Genomic DNA, 16,587 nt, shown 5'->3' with positions numbered 1-16,587 from the left:
ACACACATATATATATATATATATATATATATATATATATATATATATATATATATGTGTGTGTGTGTGTGTGTGTGTGTGTGTATCTGTATCTGCATATATGTGTCTGTGTATATGTATCCTAGGGATATTGATAGTTTCCACATTGTACATTCCCTATGGGATCCAGACTGTACTGCATGATATGTTACTGATACCAGCCTGACATCATGCAGGTGGGATGGAATACTGTTAACATCTTGTGCCCATGTAGTGTCAGGTCCTGGTTATGGGATCTGCAACAGTTGGTAGTGTATTGCAGGGCAGATATGTTTGGTTGTGGGGGTATATCTATTCATACAAGACATATGTTGTTTGGGGCCTCTCAACCCCATTAACGGTGCATGTGGACATATATGTTTTTATTATGTTCCCATTGTTATCTACAGATGTATGTCTGTATATACCTATATATATCTGCTTATATATATTTTACATTTATGGAATTGTTTCCATCTGTGGAAAGAGATTACTTGGGAGATTTGTTGGTTCGACTCATTGTAGAAGCTGCTATATATCAGACTCTGGCAGAGTGTGTAAACGTCTTCACTTTTTAACGGAGTACCATCATTTTTTGAACTGTGGGTCGTTATTTGATTGTGGAACACGACGATTAGTTACCTTTACAGGAACTAGAGCTTCTTCTTCTGGGTTTGTGTTTTTGCTATATATATATATATATATATATATATATATATATATATATATATATATATATATATATATATATATATATAATACGCTGTATACATATATATATATATATATATATATATATATATATATATATATATACATATAGATGTAGACATATATATCTACAGATAGATGCATTTGTATGTATATATATTTATATTTATATATATATATTTTTTCTACATTATATCTATAACTACATATATAGATATGTTTTATCTATTTAGATATTAATATATATATATATATATATATATATATATATATATATATATATATATACACACACATAGCTACATCTATATGTTGGAATACATTCCCTGTACTGTCGAATGACTGGGCTGGATAATATGTCTGTGAAAACATCAGAGTTATGTATATCTGACATGGCTTATGGTAAATCACTTTGAATATGATGTGCAGGGTCCTGAGTTTGAGCCTTGCAGAGGTTGTATTTTTATTGTTGCTGGGCAGTACAAAGGCTGTTGGATACAGAGTGATTAAGGCACTTTTGAGTAGTTGTAAGCAGCTTTGTGTGGGTTCCCGTGGAGGTAAGCACTGCTAACTTCCGGTTACAGTTTCTTATACTGATTTAGCTTATCAATTGCTTAACCTGTGTAAGCATTGCTTACCCCCATGCAAACAGGCTTAAAGCTGCTTACTGCTGCTTAAAAGTGCTTACTCCCGCTTACCCCCATGCTAATTTCTTTAAAAGAAAAGAAAAAAGGGTTGATAGGAAAGTGGTGAAAAAAGGCCACAAAGAGGGAAAGACAGTAGGGAAAATAGCTAGGGATGTGCAGGAAGGGTGGGGGGAAGGTCCATAGCTGCCCATTTCTTCTACAGCAACAGCTGTGCATATACACTGAATTTGGAGGTACATTTGGACACTCAAACCCCTGGAAGAGGGGTGAGGACAACAATAATAAATTGTGATGCCAATTAGACCAGATTACATGTGTCCAGTGGACGTGTGTGCGAAATGGACAGCTATGTATGGGGCGAGATTTTTTTTTGGGAACAGATTGCCCTTTTTTATTTTATTTTCAGGTGAGGGTGGGATGTTGGAGAGGGACAGTAGGTATATTTGGGGAGGTAGGTTTGGTACATTAAAAGACAAGACAAACAAGACACATACAGAGGCAGTATTTGACACATGTGGGGGGTAAACACCTTGATGGGGAGGGGTTTTGGGAAATCGGAAGCCCATGAACCCCCTAGTGGAAAAAGTGGGACTAAGGTCCCCACACATGGGCAGTCACCACTGCACCTTCACAGCTCCAAAGGTAGCTGTGCTGGGGGCTGAGTCGCAGAGCCAGGCTGACCCTCTAGTCATGACACATGGCCCTTGAGCTAGCGTACAGATCACCCAACTGCTGGTTAAGCTTGCTACACACCACGACCTGGACCTGGTGGCAGGTGGCAGGTTCCTCTCCATGCCCACTCCCAGGCAGGGCAAACCCCATACCCTGAGGCAGTTCCACCCAAAGGTGGTGCAGGACCAATGGACAAGGAAGCCCCGGGTTGGGATCCAGACATGCTCTTCCCCAGTGCCACGGCCAGCTGAGGTGGGACAGGTGGGTCCGCTGGGACTGGCCTTCCCAAATGTGCTACAGTGTTTAAAGTTTATCATCATATGTGGGTTAGTAATAGTCAAAACATTCCAGGGTTAGGCATAACAGCATGAATAGATATTCCCATTAACCGAGACACCAGATACGGAACAGTTGCATAGCAAACAAAACACATGCATATATGGGACCACAGTGGTAATAAGAACAGCATGCAGGTACATTTATGGCTCCATGACACCAATGTTGTAATAATTAAATATAGCACATGAATGGAAACAATTAAAATATTTATCAAACAACAGGACATTATCAGAACACTGGAGTCATTACATACCAATTGGGGTGGGTATGTTGTTTATTGTTAGAGATATGGTTGGGGGGTGTCAGTTAACAACTAATATATTCCTGTAGTTCAAATTACTTTCCCAGTCAGTGCTGTTATCTGTACCTTACAAGTCTTACTACACTACCCTATAGCCTTAGTTTGGACAGTGATATGGCTGTCATCATCGTTATACATGAACTGGTTTTACCTGTAGTATACACCTCTTACCTGGTATACCAGTGGAGGGAATGTATGTTAACACTAACTGTTTCTACACATACTCCCAGATTCCGGGTTGATGTTGTGCACATGGCTATCTAACTCTTTCTGCACAAACTCTGGTCATGTTTTGACCACATGCAGGTGTACCAGGACATCTCTAGAATATTGCCCTCTCCAACCTTTAGTGACTTGACACACACATATACATGCTTTCATACACAGTTATATTATGTAGCACAGTGTGGGTGACAGTGATCAGTGATACTTTATTATTCAGAGAAACTGCAACACTCACAATTCCCTACAATACCAGAGTAAACATTACCAGTACATGGTCTAATGGTTTTGATTTGTCAGCACAGTGTTCGTATCTGACGTACCTGTGGAAGCAATGCTTGTTAGCACTACCTGAATGTTGCCACACAAAGTTCCAGATTACACATTAGTATTATGTACATACATCTCAATCTGTGACTGTACACACGCTGGTCACAGCTTGACAACATGGGGGTGTAAATAGGACATACTTGGCTTATTACTCTCCTAACAGTTTTGGGTGTTGCTGCAGTGACACGTTTGTTCACATAGATGTTGGACAATCACTTGCTGGCTAAACATCTGGGATCATCCCACATACTTACCAGGGGGACAGGGTGACAAGGGGACATGCAGCAGATATGGGCCCATATACTGGACATTCTGGTCTCATCTGTACAGTTGTGGGGTATGATTCTGTATGCAGCCTACTTCCACTCCCAGGATTCAGATCATGCCTGTGTCTGCTACAACTTAAACACTGTCCATCAGAGTTGTGTGTGCTATATAGATATTGCTGTATATCTCCTATCTGCTTTCTGTTCTATAATTCTCCTGTGCTTTTGTATTCTGACCTTGTATTACAACACTCATACAGATTTCCTAGACAGTTATATTTTGTAGGATAGTGTGGGCAACGGTGATGCGTAATACCTCATTAGTCAGAGCAACTGCATCACTCACAATGCCATACAATACCAGTGTAAACAGTACCAGTACAGGGTATCATTCCTGTATTTCTGGGCACAGTGTTGGTATCTGACAGACCTGTGGGAGGAATGTTTGTTAGCACTACCTGATTGTTGCCACACACGGTACCAGATTCTACATTACTATTATGCACATACATCTCACTCTGTTATTGTACACACTTTGGCCACTGCTTGACAAAATGGGGGTGTAAATGGGACATAAATGGCTTCTTAGTCTAATAAGGTCTTGGGGAGTTTCTAGTGTGCCAGCTTTGTTCTCATATATGTGTGTCAATCAGTTGTATTTCCTGTTTGCTGCCCATACATCTGGAATCATCTCATTGATTTCCCAGGGGGACAGGTTGACAGGCAACAGATATACACCACTTTACTGGACATTCTGGACATATCTGTACAATTGTGGGGTATGATTCTGTATGCAGACTACTACCACTGGCAGGATTCGAACCATGGCTGTGTGTGCTAAAAAACAACAGTTCACATCTCAGTTGCATGTACTATTCGGGTTTTATTGTCTGCCTCTTCCCTGTTTTCTGTCTATGTGTTTCTCAGTTGTACTAAATGGCCTCTGGGGATTACACCAGTCATTTACAGGCATTCCTACATATTCTATTTATGGTGCACAGTGTGGGTAACAGTGTTTATTACGACAGTACCATTACGTGAATGCAAATCTACATTACCATATGATACCAGAGTGTACATAGTTGACTGCCATGGGCTTCCTGGTTCGTGGCCCTCTCGACTGCAGCTGTGGGGGACATAATAGGATTATTTAGCCATACCTATCCTTGATATACATGAGCTGGCAATAATTAAACAGGTAGTGGACTGATACTTACACTCAGCTGGAACATCCCCTGACATTCTAGCCTCTTGGATAAAGTGGTCCAAGAGTTCCCACTTACGCTGCTTCAGGTTGGCATAGTGATGCCTGACCTGCTCACCAGTTTGGGATGTGCCAGTGGCACTGGTTAGGTCATGGGCGAGATGGTCCCAGGCATCTGCTTTGTATTGGGAGCTCTGGTACTGGCCCTCCAGCAGTCTCTGTTCATGGTCTTTGACAAGGAGTCCTGCCATGACTTTGGATGCCTGGATGCACCAGCGCTGTACCCAAAAGCGCACACCCTTTCCCCTTCCTGACATAGTGCCTGCAAGGGACGCTACAACCTGTTATGAGATGTATTCCCACCTCTTGGGTTTTAGTAGGTACGATTTCCCACACTTTTTCGTGATTGGCCAGTTTTGAAAAGGCTAAGCTATGGGCAAACCTGCTTACCTATGGCTGGCATTGTTTAAAGGGATATAACATTGGGCACATTGAGTTAGCTGCCCTTCACATTGCTTACACCTCCTAAGTTGGCCTGTGCAATGCTTAGCATTGCTTACATTTGACTTTGCATTATATTTCCTTTTTGGCATTGATTTATTATTCATTACATCTTATATGTATGGCTGGTATCCATGATTCATGTGTACGTACACTGTATGGGGTCCTTGTGTTTTATCGGGGACTTCAACACTCTATTACAATTACATCTGACTTCTGGGCTTACTGCTGTACTCCAGTTCACATATTTATGTTATGTAGTGGGTTATGGAACATGTATACTGATTCCTTTCACAGATTCAGTTTGATTTTACTATAGTGAAGACTTGTTTGCTGATACCTCATTCTTCTGTACTTCTGTGATGGCTTGCTGGTTCGCTACTGTGACTATAGCGTATAGGGTCCTGGGTTCAAGACCTACAAGGCTGTTTATTCTGTTGATGGGCAGAACAAGGGCCATTGGATACAGAGTGATAGGGCACTTTTGAGCATTTGTAAGTGGGTTTGCGCGGGTTTGCACGAGGGTAAGCAATGCTAACCTTTGGTTACATATGCTTACAGAGAGTTAGCTTCAATATCGCTTAACCTGTGTGCACATTGCTTACCCCCCCCACACAAATGGGCTTAAACCCACTTACTAGTGCTTATATATGCTTACTACTGCTTATTGGTGCTTATACCTGCTTACTAGTGCCTTATTCATTATGACACTGACACCTTACATGTGCATTTACTACAGTACTCTAGTTCATAAATATATGTTATTTAGTGGGTTATGCAACAAACATATCAGTCATAACGTGCTTTGCCAGGGTAAATGGAATGTGCTGCAGCGGGACTCAAACTCAGAATGCCTGCTCGTAAGGCGAATGCTCTGTCCATTACACTATTGCTATGCTGCTTCATTTGCATATATCTTCCTTGTTATCCTCTTCAGCCATTTAAGCTGCATTAACCATAGCTATGCGTTGGGCACACCCACGCACCTACAGTTAGCTTTAATCAGAATAAAAAAATATTAAAAGGGTTTTTTCATTTTATTTCTATATACTTGCTGTTGTACATGGGGGGACTGTTGGTGGGGATATGCGGACACCTTTGAGTGGTCTCGCTCATTTCTTAGCCCTTTCAGCTGTTCTTCATTGCAGGGGCATGTATATTCTGAGAGCTCTGCTCTCAGACATGCCACCTGCAGTCTTACATGTTTAGTGTAAGATTAGGGGCTCAGGCAGCTCATCTTATTACTATGCATGGCGCGCTGCCATCCTGCTCCTAAACGGGGGAGTGCCTGTTGGAACAGTGATATTTGTTAAATAATTCAATCCTTCATTAGAGTTTGGCCAGTTTGCAGAACTGGAAAGTGAAACTGTTTCTTTCATTTTCAGACTTTACAGGATCTTGATTTATAAAGGTAATGCAAATAAGCATACAAGATATTTCCATTAGACCACTGTGAGAAGTTTTGTTACTGTTGAATATAATTTGTAACATGAATTGCAATGAGAAGAAATAACTGACTGACAAGCAACAATTTTTGGCACCATTCTACAGTATTACTGGTCAAATTAAATGAGTGAGCAGAGATACAAAAAAGAAAAAAACTGATTAATGATTTTCGGTATCAAAGCCATAAATGAACACACAAAATCGATGTAGCACAATTCGCAATTCAAATGAAAAAGTCCCCATCAGAATTCAGATGAAAAGACAACCATGAAGCTCATTACATCTTCAAAATTAATCTTAATCCTATTTGAGAAGAATGCAATCAGTATATAAAACAAAGTGTATCAATATATATTTTTTAAAATACATAATGAAAATCAGGGATCAAATTCAACAATGCAGTAACTAATGCTTTATTTTTACTTATTTAATTTATATACTTGGGACAGGCTAATGGAATCATCCATTAGGACTCACTTTTAGTCATGACCATTGTACACAGTATAGAACAACAGATAATGAAGCAATGCATAAATATGTTTACCCAATGCATTATCATATATGCAAATGAATTATAATATCATTGCAAAGAACATTGTTAATATTAGTCTGAACTTGGACACACGTGTACATAAAAATGTAGTATTTCCAAGATATAACCTCATCAGATAATAATCAAGAATTTTAAGAACCAATAAGTATATCCAGTGTCCTGGATACACAAAAAAAAAACAAAACTTTATACAGTCTAACAGTAAGTAGGAGATTTATACTTCCTGTGATGATTTCACCCTGTGTTCTATAGATCAGCTGGAGCGAGGATTAAATAAAGTCAATAACACTTGCTCTATACATATGATAAAACTCCAGGTAGCGTTCAGTATAATACTCCATGTAACCTGATTGATATCTTCCATATAATTCTACACAAGCAGGTCTTATTTAGGTATGACTCAAAGCCTCGTCATCAATCCGCATATGTTCTTATACATAAAGGTGGACCCACATCAGACCCTAGTGTCTTAAGGTCCATTAGTTTGATGTCTATTTTAGACAAAGTCACAGTGAGAGGAATCATGGATCTGGTTCAAAAAAGACCCAGAAAATCTGCTTTTTTACCAAAATATGGATTTTGTTAAAACAAGTTTTGCAAGTGCTTAGAATAAATCATTGTGCTAATAAAATAATATAGTCAAAGTTATAACAATCAACAATTCAGGGATATTACTGCACTCATTTTTTCACACTTCAGCTTATGAGTTAGCATCCTTTAGACTCATATTTATTCGGTTATTACACATTCCTGCTAATCCTTTCACGTTGTGTTCACAGGAACACTTAACATGGCCTTACTTTATTGTATAAAAAAGATAGGGATAACCACACAGCTTATATTACTATCCTGTCCTGCTATAAGTAAAGGATATCAAATGATCCCAGGATCCCCAGTTTTAACAGATCATAATTTAAACTCCTAGTTTATCCATTTCTCCCATTTAACTTAATACCTTTACTTTAGCCTATGCGTTGACTTTAGCCTATGCGTAAGATCTTACCTATATGTCTTAACTATTTGATCCATTATTTTGTTGATGTCATTAATGTTAGGACAGAGGTCTGCTTCCAGTTTCTTGTTACAGCTTTTTGTCATACTGTGATTAAAGTGAAGAACATCTTCTAATGATTTTGTTAACTCCCTGTACCTCATCCATTCACAAAATAATAGGTGGACCTTTAGAGAGAATAAAATGGCCACCCATCAAATTTGTATTTTGATTCTTTAAACTTTCTAATCTTGGGAAATCCAAAACAACAAACATATGACACACACGCACAACACAGATGCACACACACACACACACACACACACACACACATATATATATATATATATATATATATATATATGGGTCTAGGACTGATGCGCAAATGTACGTTTCACCGAATCCTAAACGGCCGGGCATACTTTGGCGAAAGTGATTTTCACCGAAGAAGCACTTTTGCGAAAGTATGCCTGCAGGTAGAGGGAGTTGTGGGGGAGTAACTGTTGTGGAGATCATACTACGGTGCGAATAAGGGAATTTTTTCCTTTTCCCCACTGTAGTGTGATCTTGGACTGAGAATATTAAAGTAGGGGGGGTGTGGGGGGCACAGTCCCCCAAATGGGGGTGCAGGGGTTTGCCCCCCTGCATAAATGTTTTTTTTATTGTTTTTTTTTTTCTTTTTTTTTTTTAATGCACTTCAGCGAAAGTGCTTTTTTGGCAAAAGCACTTTTGTTAAAGTGTGTTCAGTGAAGTTGGAATCGGACTGTTGAAGTTTCATTCAACAGTCCTAGATCCATAAGATAGATAGATAGATAGATAGATAGATAGATAGATAGATAGATAGATAGATAGATAGAGATCTTTAGATATGTATATGTATAATTACACATGAAGACACTTCCATTCAAAAAGTTTAAACTTTCTGACTTTGGTCACACATCTTAATAGTATTCACATTTTATCTCAGAGAACTTTGGTCACCTGTTGATTTACCATCCTTGACCAATTGGCATGTACATCGCACTGCTATGCCAGTATTCAAATCATACACAAAATCTAAACAGTCTACTATTGAGATCTGTAATGGTTACATTTTCTTGCTTAACTTCAGTTAATAATTTCACTAATTCATATAATCATAATTTTGTAGCTAAACAGAGAAGACACAGCTGCCAGGCATCTTGATGGGAGTGCACCTTCTTAACTTTGTCCCATCTCATTCAAACTTTCCCTTTTTAACTTGTTCCCAAAAGATCATCTGAGAATTAAAGATCATCCATTTAGGATGCATTCCCTCTGCATTTAGCCCAGTGACTGCACATACCTCTCAGTTGTCCCTGATTTTGTAGAAAGTCCCTGATTTTGTCTCATATTCTTGCTATGTCCCTCATAAAATTAACTACAACCAGTCAATAATGCCTGACATTAATGTTTAATACTTCTTATTGTTCAGAAAATACTGATGCAATACCTGTTTTTCTATTAACTTTTTAAGTGAATTGGTTTAATATTTAAAAATTGTCACTGATTTTGGGCCTGAGTGCCACTATTATTTTTGGCCTTATCAGTTCTTGAGCAAATCGGATGACAGGTATGTGAGTATATAGCCTATAGGAAGTACGTATTTTTTTATTTTTCTTGGTAGTTTTTGCCCTTAATACTTGCTGAATGTCAAAGCTTTCCTCAGTCAATCAGACCATTTTTTCATGGACTAGGTAAAAACTGACCCGGGAAGTCAGAAATGAGGAATTCATTAATGGTGGAGTCAAGGCTTTTCGGAGTTTCTCCCCAGCACCAAGCACACATGTCCAGTGAAGCACCAGAGAGGGGGTTTGCAGTGGGCTGACTGTGGAAGACAACCCTTCATTTCAACAAGGGAGTGTACCTACAAAGCAGCTCTATGCCTACCATTTTAGCGCTAGCATTAGTTTTTCCAGTCTCCAACAATGAAATCACAGTACTCCTAAGTGCATGTGTGTGTGCTTGCTCCACCTTCTCCCATGGAGATGCATCTGTCTATGCCCCTTCACTCCTCTGTGTCTGGTTGTTTCAGTGTTGGGGTTTGAACTCTGGTCTCCCAGTTTGCAGTCAGGACTCCATGACTCCATCACTCTATGCTATGGGTCTAGACTTACAAAATATTTGCTTTTTAAGTGCATCTTTTCCTGCCTTGGTGGCTCTCATATTGGCAAATGTCTGAAGTGGAATTGTCTAGCAACTTTATGTTTCCAGTAGCCCCAACCTCATTACCTTGGAACTGTAATAGTATTAATTTTTTATCTATATTTAAGGAACAGATGAGTCAGGCATCTGATATAAGCATTTCATTTGTTAGACCTTGAAATATCCATGTGGGTCAAGGTCCTTAACATCATGCATGTCTTTCCCCAGAGCTGTCATGTTCCAGCCTACAGGTGGCTTTAAGCCATCCCAAAGGAAGTCCACCATGAAATTGTTGATAAATATGGTGATTCTTTTGGTAAAGATTTGGAAGGAATGAATGAATGGAAAGCATTTTGACTTAAGAGTAAAACAAAAAAAAAAAAGAAAATTCTAGGTGTCCATTTTTTGTTCTAAATTTAAGTAATCATGTTCCATTGTTGTATCATCATCAGCATCATTAACTCCATCTTTCCCATTTTCTACATGGGGTTGGGGTGTCATGTTAACTGTCACCATCGCTTTTGATTTGATGGTACCCTTCTAACTTCTTCAACACTCATGCCTATCACAGATCTGTCAAACAATACATCCACCTCTTTGCTAGATGACCTCATTTCCTCTTACCATCTTCCTGTCCATCACAAATCTTCTCCACCAGATTGTCTTCTGCTTTTCTGCACATCTGCCTGAACCACTGTAATCTGTTCTCTTTGATTTTTTTCTTCAATTGGAGCTAATTTAAATTCTGCTCTTATGTTATCATTTTCTTGTCTTTCCCGTAGTGTGTATCCTACACACACACCTCCTGTGTGTTTACATCACAAATCCTGTCACAGGCATTTCATTTCCATCACATCAGTCTTCCTCATCTGCCAGGCCCTTGCTACCCAGGTTTCTTTACCATACAGTAGCACTGGTCACACCACTGTTTTGTACACCTTACTTTTCAGTTTCATTGGCATTCTTCTGTCATAGACTACACCCGACACCTTGTGACAGCTGGCTGCAGCTCATCTGATTGTAGCTTTGACCTCTGCATTCAGACGTCCCTTCTCCTCAACCACCCATTCCAGATATCTGAAGCTATTAAAATGTTCCACTGTCTTCTCTTTTATCTCAATTCTCAGCGTCTTCTGATTTGCACAATTTGCTACCATTGTCACTGTCTTATCCTTACTTAGTTTCTTCCCATGGACCTTCAGTTTTGCTTTCCATTCTACTATCCTTTTTGATGTCTTTGCTCAGAGTCTGCCTGTAATGCCACATTGTTTGCATACAGCAACTTTGTTGATCTATCCTCCCTGACATGTTTGCTAATTTAGTCCATCACCAGTATGAACAGCAGTGACCTCAGAGCTGAACCCTGATGTACACCCACCCACCGGGAGCCCTTCTGTGAAACAGAAGACTGTCCATACTTGAGTCATTGGATCCTTGTGCACAGCCTGCACTATTTTTACCAATGTTTCTGGGTCTTCAAACCACCACAATACTTCCCAAATCAGCTTTCTTAGAACTTTGTCATATATTTTCTCCAAGTCTAGGAATGCCCAGTTGCACTCTTTCTTCATCTATAGCTTCTTCTCAGTTATCTGTCTCACTGCAAACATTGGATCAGTTGTGCTGTATCCTGATCCGAATCCAAACTGCTCATCTCCCATCTTACTTTCTACTAATCTGGGTATCCATTTATCGATCACCCACTCCAGAACTTTCATGCAATGTGGCAGGAGTTTGATACCACTGTACTGCCCAAAGTTATGAATGACCCTTTTGTAATTGTATACTGGCACAAGTATGCTTATTCTCCAGTCATCTGGGATACGCCTTTTTCTGCATACTGCTATGAGTAACCTCAGGAGCAATTTTTTCCTTATCTCATCATATCTGCTATGACCTCAACTGAGCCTGCTGCTTTCCCTGACTTCATTTTCCTTAGTGCTATTCTTACTTCTTCTATTTTGAGCTCTCTTCTTCTCTCATTGCAGGCTGTGTCTGTGGCAGTACAGCTTCGTTGAGGTTTTCTTCATTTAGAAGCTGTTACAAGTATTCCTTCTATTTGCCGTTGATGTATTCTGGACTGGTGAGTCGGTTGTTGGGTTTCTGGCTTTCTTTTTTATCCTTCCATCTTTGCTTTGCATCCTGATATAGTTTCTTTGTGACACCTACTGAGTCACTTTCCAGAAGCTGGTAGAATGCCTTTATGCCCTATTATTTGTTATTGTACCCCTTCCTTAGCTTTTTGGTTAGCCAACCAATGTCCCTTCCTAGCCTGGTTTGTCTTTTCTATCCTCCATCTTTTTCCTGCACTCCTTCTTTCTTTTGATGACTTTCTCGACTTCTACATTCCACAACCACCTTTCCTTGTATACCTTATTTCCATACCTGGCTTAGCCACATATCTGTTCTGTAGTCCTCACACATTGCTTTTTTGAGGGTCTGCCATTCTTCTACAACTCCACCTATTTCTTCCTCTTCTTTGGGTGCTAGAGTCCTGACTAATTCTTTAAACTGTTGTGCTTTCTCTCTAGTCAACTTCCAGGTCTTCAGCCCGGTCTCTGTTGACCTTAGAGCCTTCAGTAACTACTGCTTGCTGCTGATTGTGGCATACAATGGTTTATGCTGTGGACTGATTCTTTCACTGGGAATGACTTTGCAGTCTTTGATTCTACCCCGGTGCCCTTTCCTTACTTGGAGCAAGTTTACCTGCATTGCATGTTTTCCACTCTTGCATGTGGTCTTGTCACTGTCTCTTTTTCTGAACCATGTGTTGGCTATTATCAAGCCATTTGCCACATAGTAGTCCAGAATGGCTTCTCCTTCTTTATTCCTGTTGACCCACCCATCCAGACTCAAAAAGTCCTCATATCCTGTTCTGTCTGTCCCAATATGTACATTCAAGTCACCTGTTATTAACACCAATTCATGTTGTCCTTATTTTTCTAGTAGGTCCTGCAACTGCTCTATGAATGCACTCTTTTCCTCACTATCACAACCCTGCTATGGGGCATAGACTGAGATTATAAATACTGCCCTGTCATTACTCTGGAGTCTGATTGCCATGAGTCAGTCACTAATTCTGATGATAACCCACACGGTGTTCTGAAGCCTCTCTCTCTCACTACAAATAAGGCACCATTTCTCACCTGTCCTCCTCCAGAGTAGTAGACTATGGATCCCAATCCAAGTGGCTTTGATGCACTGCCCTTCCATTTTGTCTCTTGAATAGTAAATATAATCCTGGGTATTGACTAGAGTACCATTGTATTACATCAGGATAAAATGGCTAGGCTTGAAATGACCTCCAGATCAATAGTCTAGTAACCTCCTATGATCTGTGATCCCATAATCCTATGAATACATGAGATGTCCAGCCTCATCTGTACCATCATGTCATTCACTTCCAAGCTGCATTCTGTCAGTGAACCTACACTGAGTGTAGCAATTCTTACTTCATGTTTGACAGGTTGATTGGTTTTAATTCCAGCTTTTGCTCAACAGTTATACCAGGTAATCCAACCTGGGCAACTGAACACCAGCTGGGCAGTAGCTTATTGAGCCAGGGCCACTGGGCTTTATGGTGGGCACACACAGGCCAAAAGGGGCACATACACTCCTCATTCCATTAGCATGGGTCCATTCAGAATGAAAACTTATTTAAAACAAAATTAAAATTTCACCTGTCAAATCCAAATGATCCTGTATCTTCAGGATAAATGCCAGTGTTATCTTCAGAGTGCAATATCATCAAATCATTTTCACTTTATTCAGAATCATGTGCTCTATAGCCAGTCTTTACCACTCTCTAAACAGTTTTACTACATCTCCCAGCCACATACATATTTTGTGACAGTGCTCACCCCTATTCTGTACTTATAATATAATCTTACAATAGATATATATAATTATATATGTATGAGCCTGCTTTAATTTCTACCTCTTAACTATAATATTAACATTTTCTGCCCTACCTAGTTTATTCTCTCACTTCTGTTTCTTTTAATTTCTAAGCACTAATCAAATGATTTATTTGACAAACCCACTAATGCACCTCTTCAAATGCTTATCTTTTAACTTCTACAAATGCATACTTATAGTTTATACTATAATAGTTTGCCTTTGCTTCATATGAATATAATCTGATTAGGAAATGAATGAGCAGTTGTTAACTCATTAACACCTATGAGGCGGAGAATGTCACACCTCCAACAGCTTCCACACATCATTGTATTCCACAGCAATTTCTGAAAAATCAAGTTAAACAGTATATTATGAATAAATGTAAATATTGTGATCAATAAAAACTATTACAACTGTACAAGCAGTAAATATTATCAGTAAGAAGTATTCTTTATAGTGATAATAGTGCATTTATAGATTTCTCTATAGATACTGTAATGTATTATAATGCACACAGACCCAGAATTATACTTTTACTAAGCTTTCTGAAACAAATTGTAATATCTTGGAACCTGCAGAATCTAGACATATATAGTTATATCACTTTTGCTAACCAGACACACACTTTCATATGACAGCAAGCAGTTTCTTTCTGAGTGCATATTTATTAAAATATTTACCAAAATATGAAAACATACGCTTATATGTATAATTAGCAATATAAATAAAACTGAATATTTTTAAAGATGGGAAACCTACAGTGCAAACATCAAAATCAGTTTTTTTCAGCAGCATATAAGATTTCATATAATGTCATGAAATATAAGTCCCTTGTTTTTTGAAATATTATATACATATGGAAATATTGTTTATTTTCATAATTGCTAACAAACAACTGGCAATATCTCTGAAACAGTGTGATATAAATTGACATTAGCAATGAATTTTCCTGTCTCGCATGATAACATTTCATTTACTACACACGAATAGCATAGAGATTTCTCAGTTATAAAAGTATGAACATAAATATGAAAATATGAATAATAAGTGATAAACAGTGACTCATTTCTCTACTGCAAAACATCACATAGTAATAATCTTAGTGTCATTTTGTTAATAAATCTTTCCCTTTATAATACTATCTGTTATTAGCTAGTAAGTCACTTAGTTAAAGAAGCCAGACCAAAAAAAGTTTGAGATATGATAATTAGCTATGGGTGTTAACTGAAAGTACATAAAAAGGTATTATAAGCTTGAATGATGTATATTAGTTAAAGCCTGTTTGTGAATATTACTGATTGTCTGTAATATATTGGAGCTTTTCTATCCAGGCCTCTACTGGAAAGTTTTTTTAACTACACACAGTCAGACAAACCCAGTAAACAAACACAACATAAAAATAAATAAATACAGATAAATAAAAATCTTATAATTATGGTTTAGAATGAATTGGGTCTATAAGAGGTGGCAGCTTGGGATTTTTGCCTTTCTTACTGCATCATTATAGGATGATGGGAAGACAGAGATATTCAAAATGGAGTTAAACACAGTTGCCACTTTCTGATAGAACCATTTATCTCTTAACATTTATACATTTAAAATAATTCTATCATGGCCTGTTGTCTTACCCTTAGATTTGCCTTCTGAACATCCATCTAACCTGCACAATAGTTGGTGACTGGATCAATCCAGATACCTTGCTTATATTGCAAACTGGGAGCTGCAATAACCTTAGGAACTCCAATGCCATGTCCAGCTCAGCTGAACGAGTCTCGTTATCCCCCCCCCCCAAAAAAAAAAATCCTTCTTTGTATAGGTTCTGGATGTACTTACTAAATTCCTCCAAGATATCAGTTGCGGTTTTCTTCCTTGTATCAGAGTCAGGGTCATTCAAGTGATTAATCTATATCCTTGTAGCCTGCTGCCTAGGTTTATTGTCAAGGACTATTGGTATTTTAGTAAGTCCTTATGAAACAGAGCTCTTAGTCCTGCACCCAGAATTTCAAAATGTCTGTCTAGGTGTTAATTTATAAATGCCCTCAATTAAATACTGACTCATATGGGGGGGGTGCATTTCCTGCAATTTGGTCTTCTTTTGAGACATTTTTTTATTACTGGCCTGTAGCCAGGCAAACTTAATCCGAGTTACAAATCTCTCCATCACATCATGCCCAAACTATGACAAAATCTTTTTTTTTTTCAAATAAAAAGCTAGAACTTTTTTGGATGTTTGATATTATTTCTTTTGTGGCATGGTAAGAGATTATTTGAGGAGTGAGTAAGGACTCTATCTACTATATAAAAAAATCCTCCTGTATCATTA

The sequence above is a fragment of the Protopterus annectens genome, chromosome 6.part0, assembly GCF_019279795.1.
Source record: "Protopterus annectens isolate FY-2018-M chromosome 6.part0, PAN1.0, whole genome shotgun sequence".
Taxonomy (NCBI): domain Eukaryota; kingdom Metazoa; phylum Chordata; order Ceratodontiformes; family Protopteridae; genus Protopterus; species Protopterus annectens.
This window is presented reverse-complemented; position numbering follows the sequence as displayed.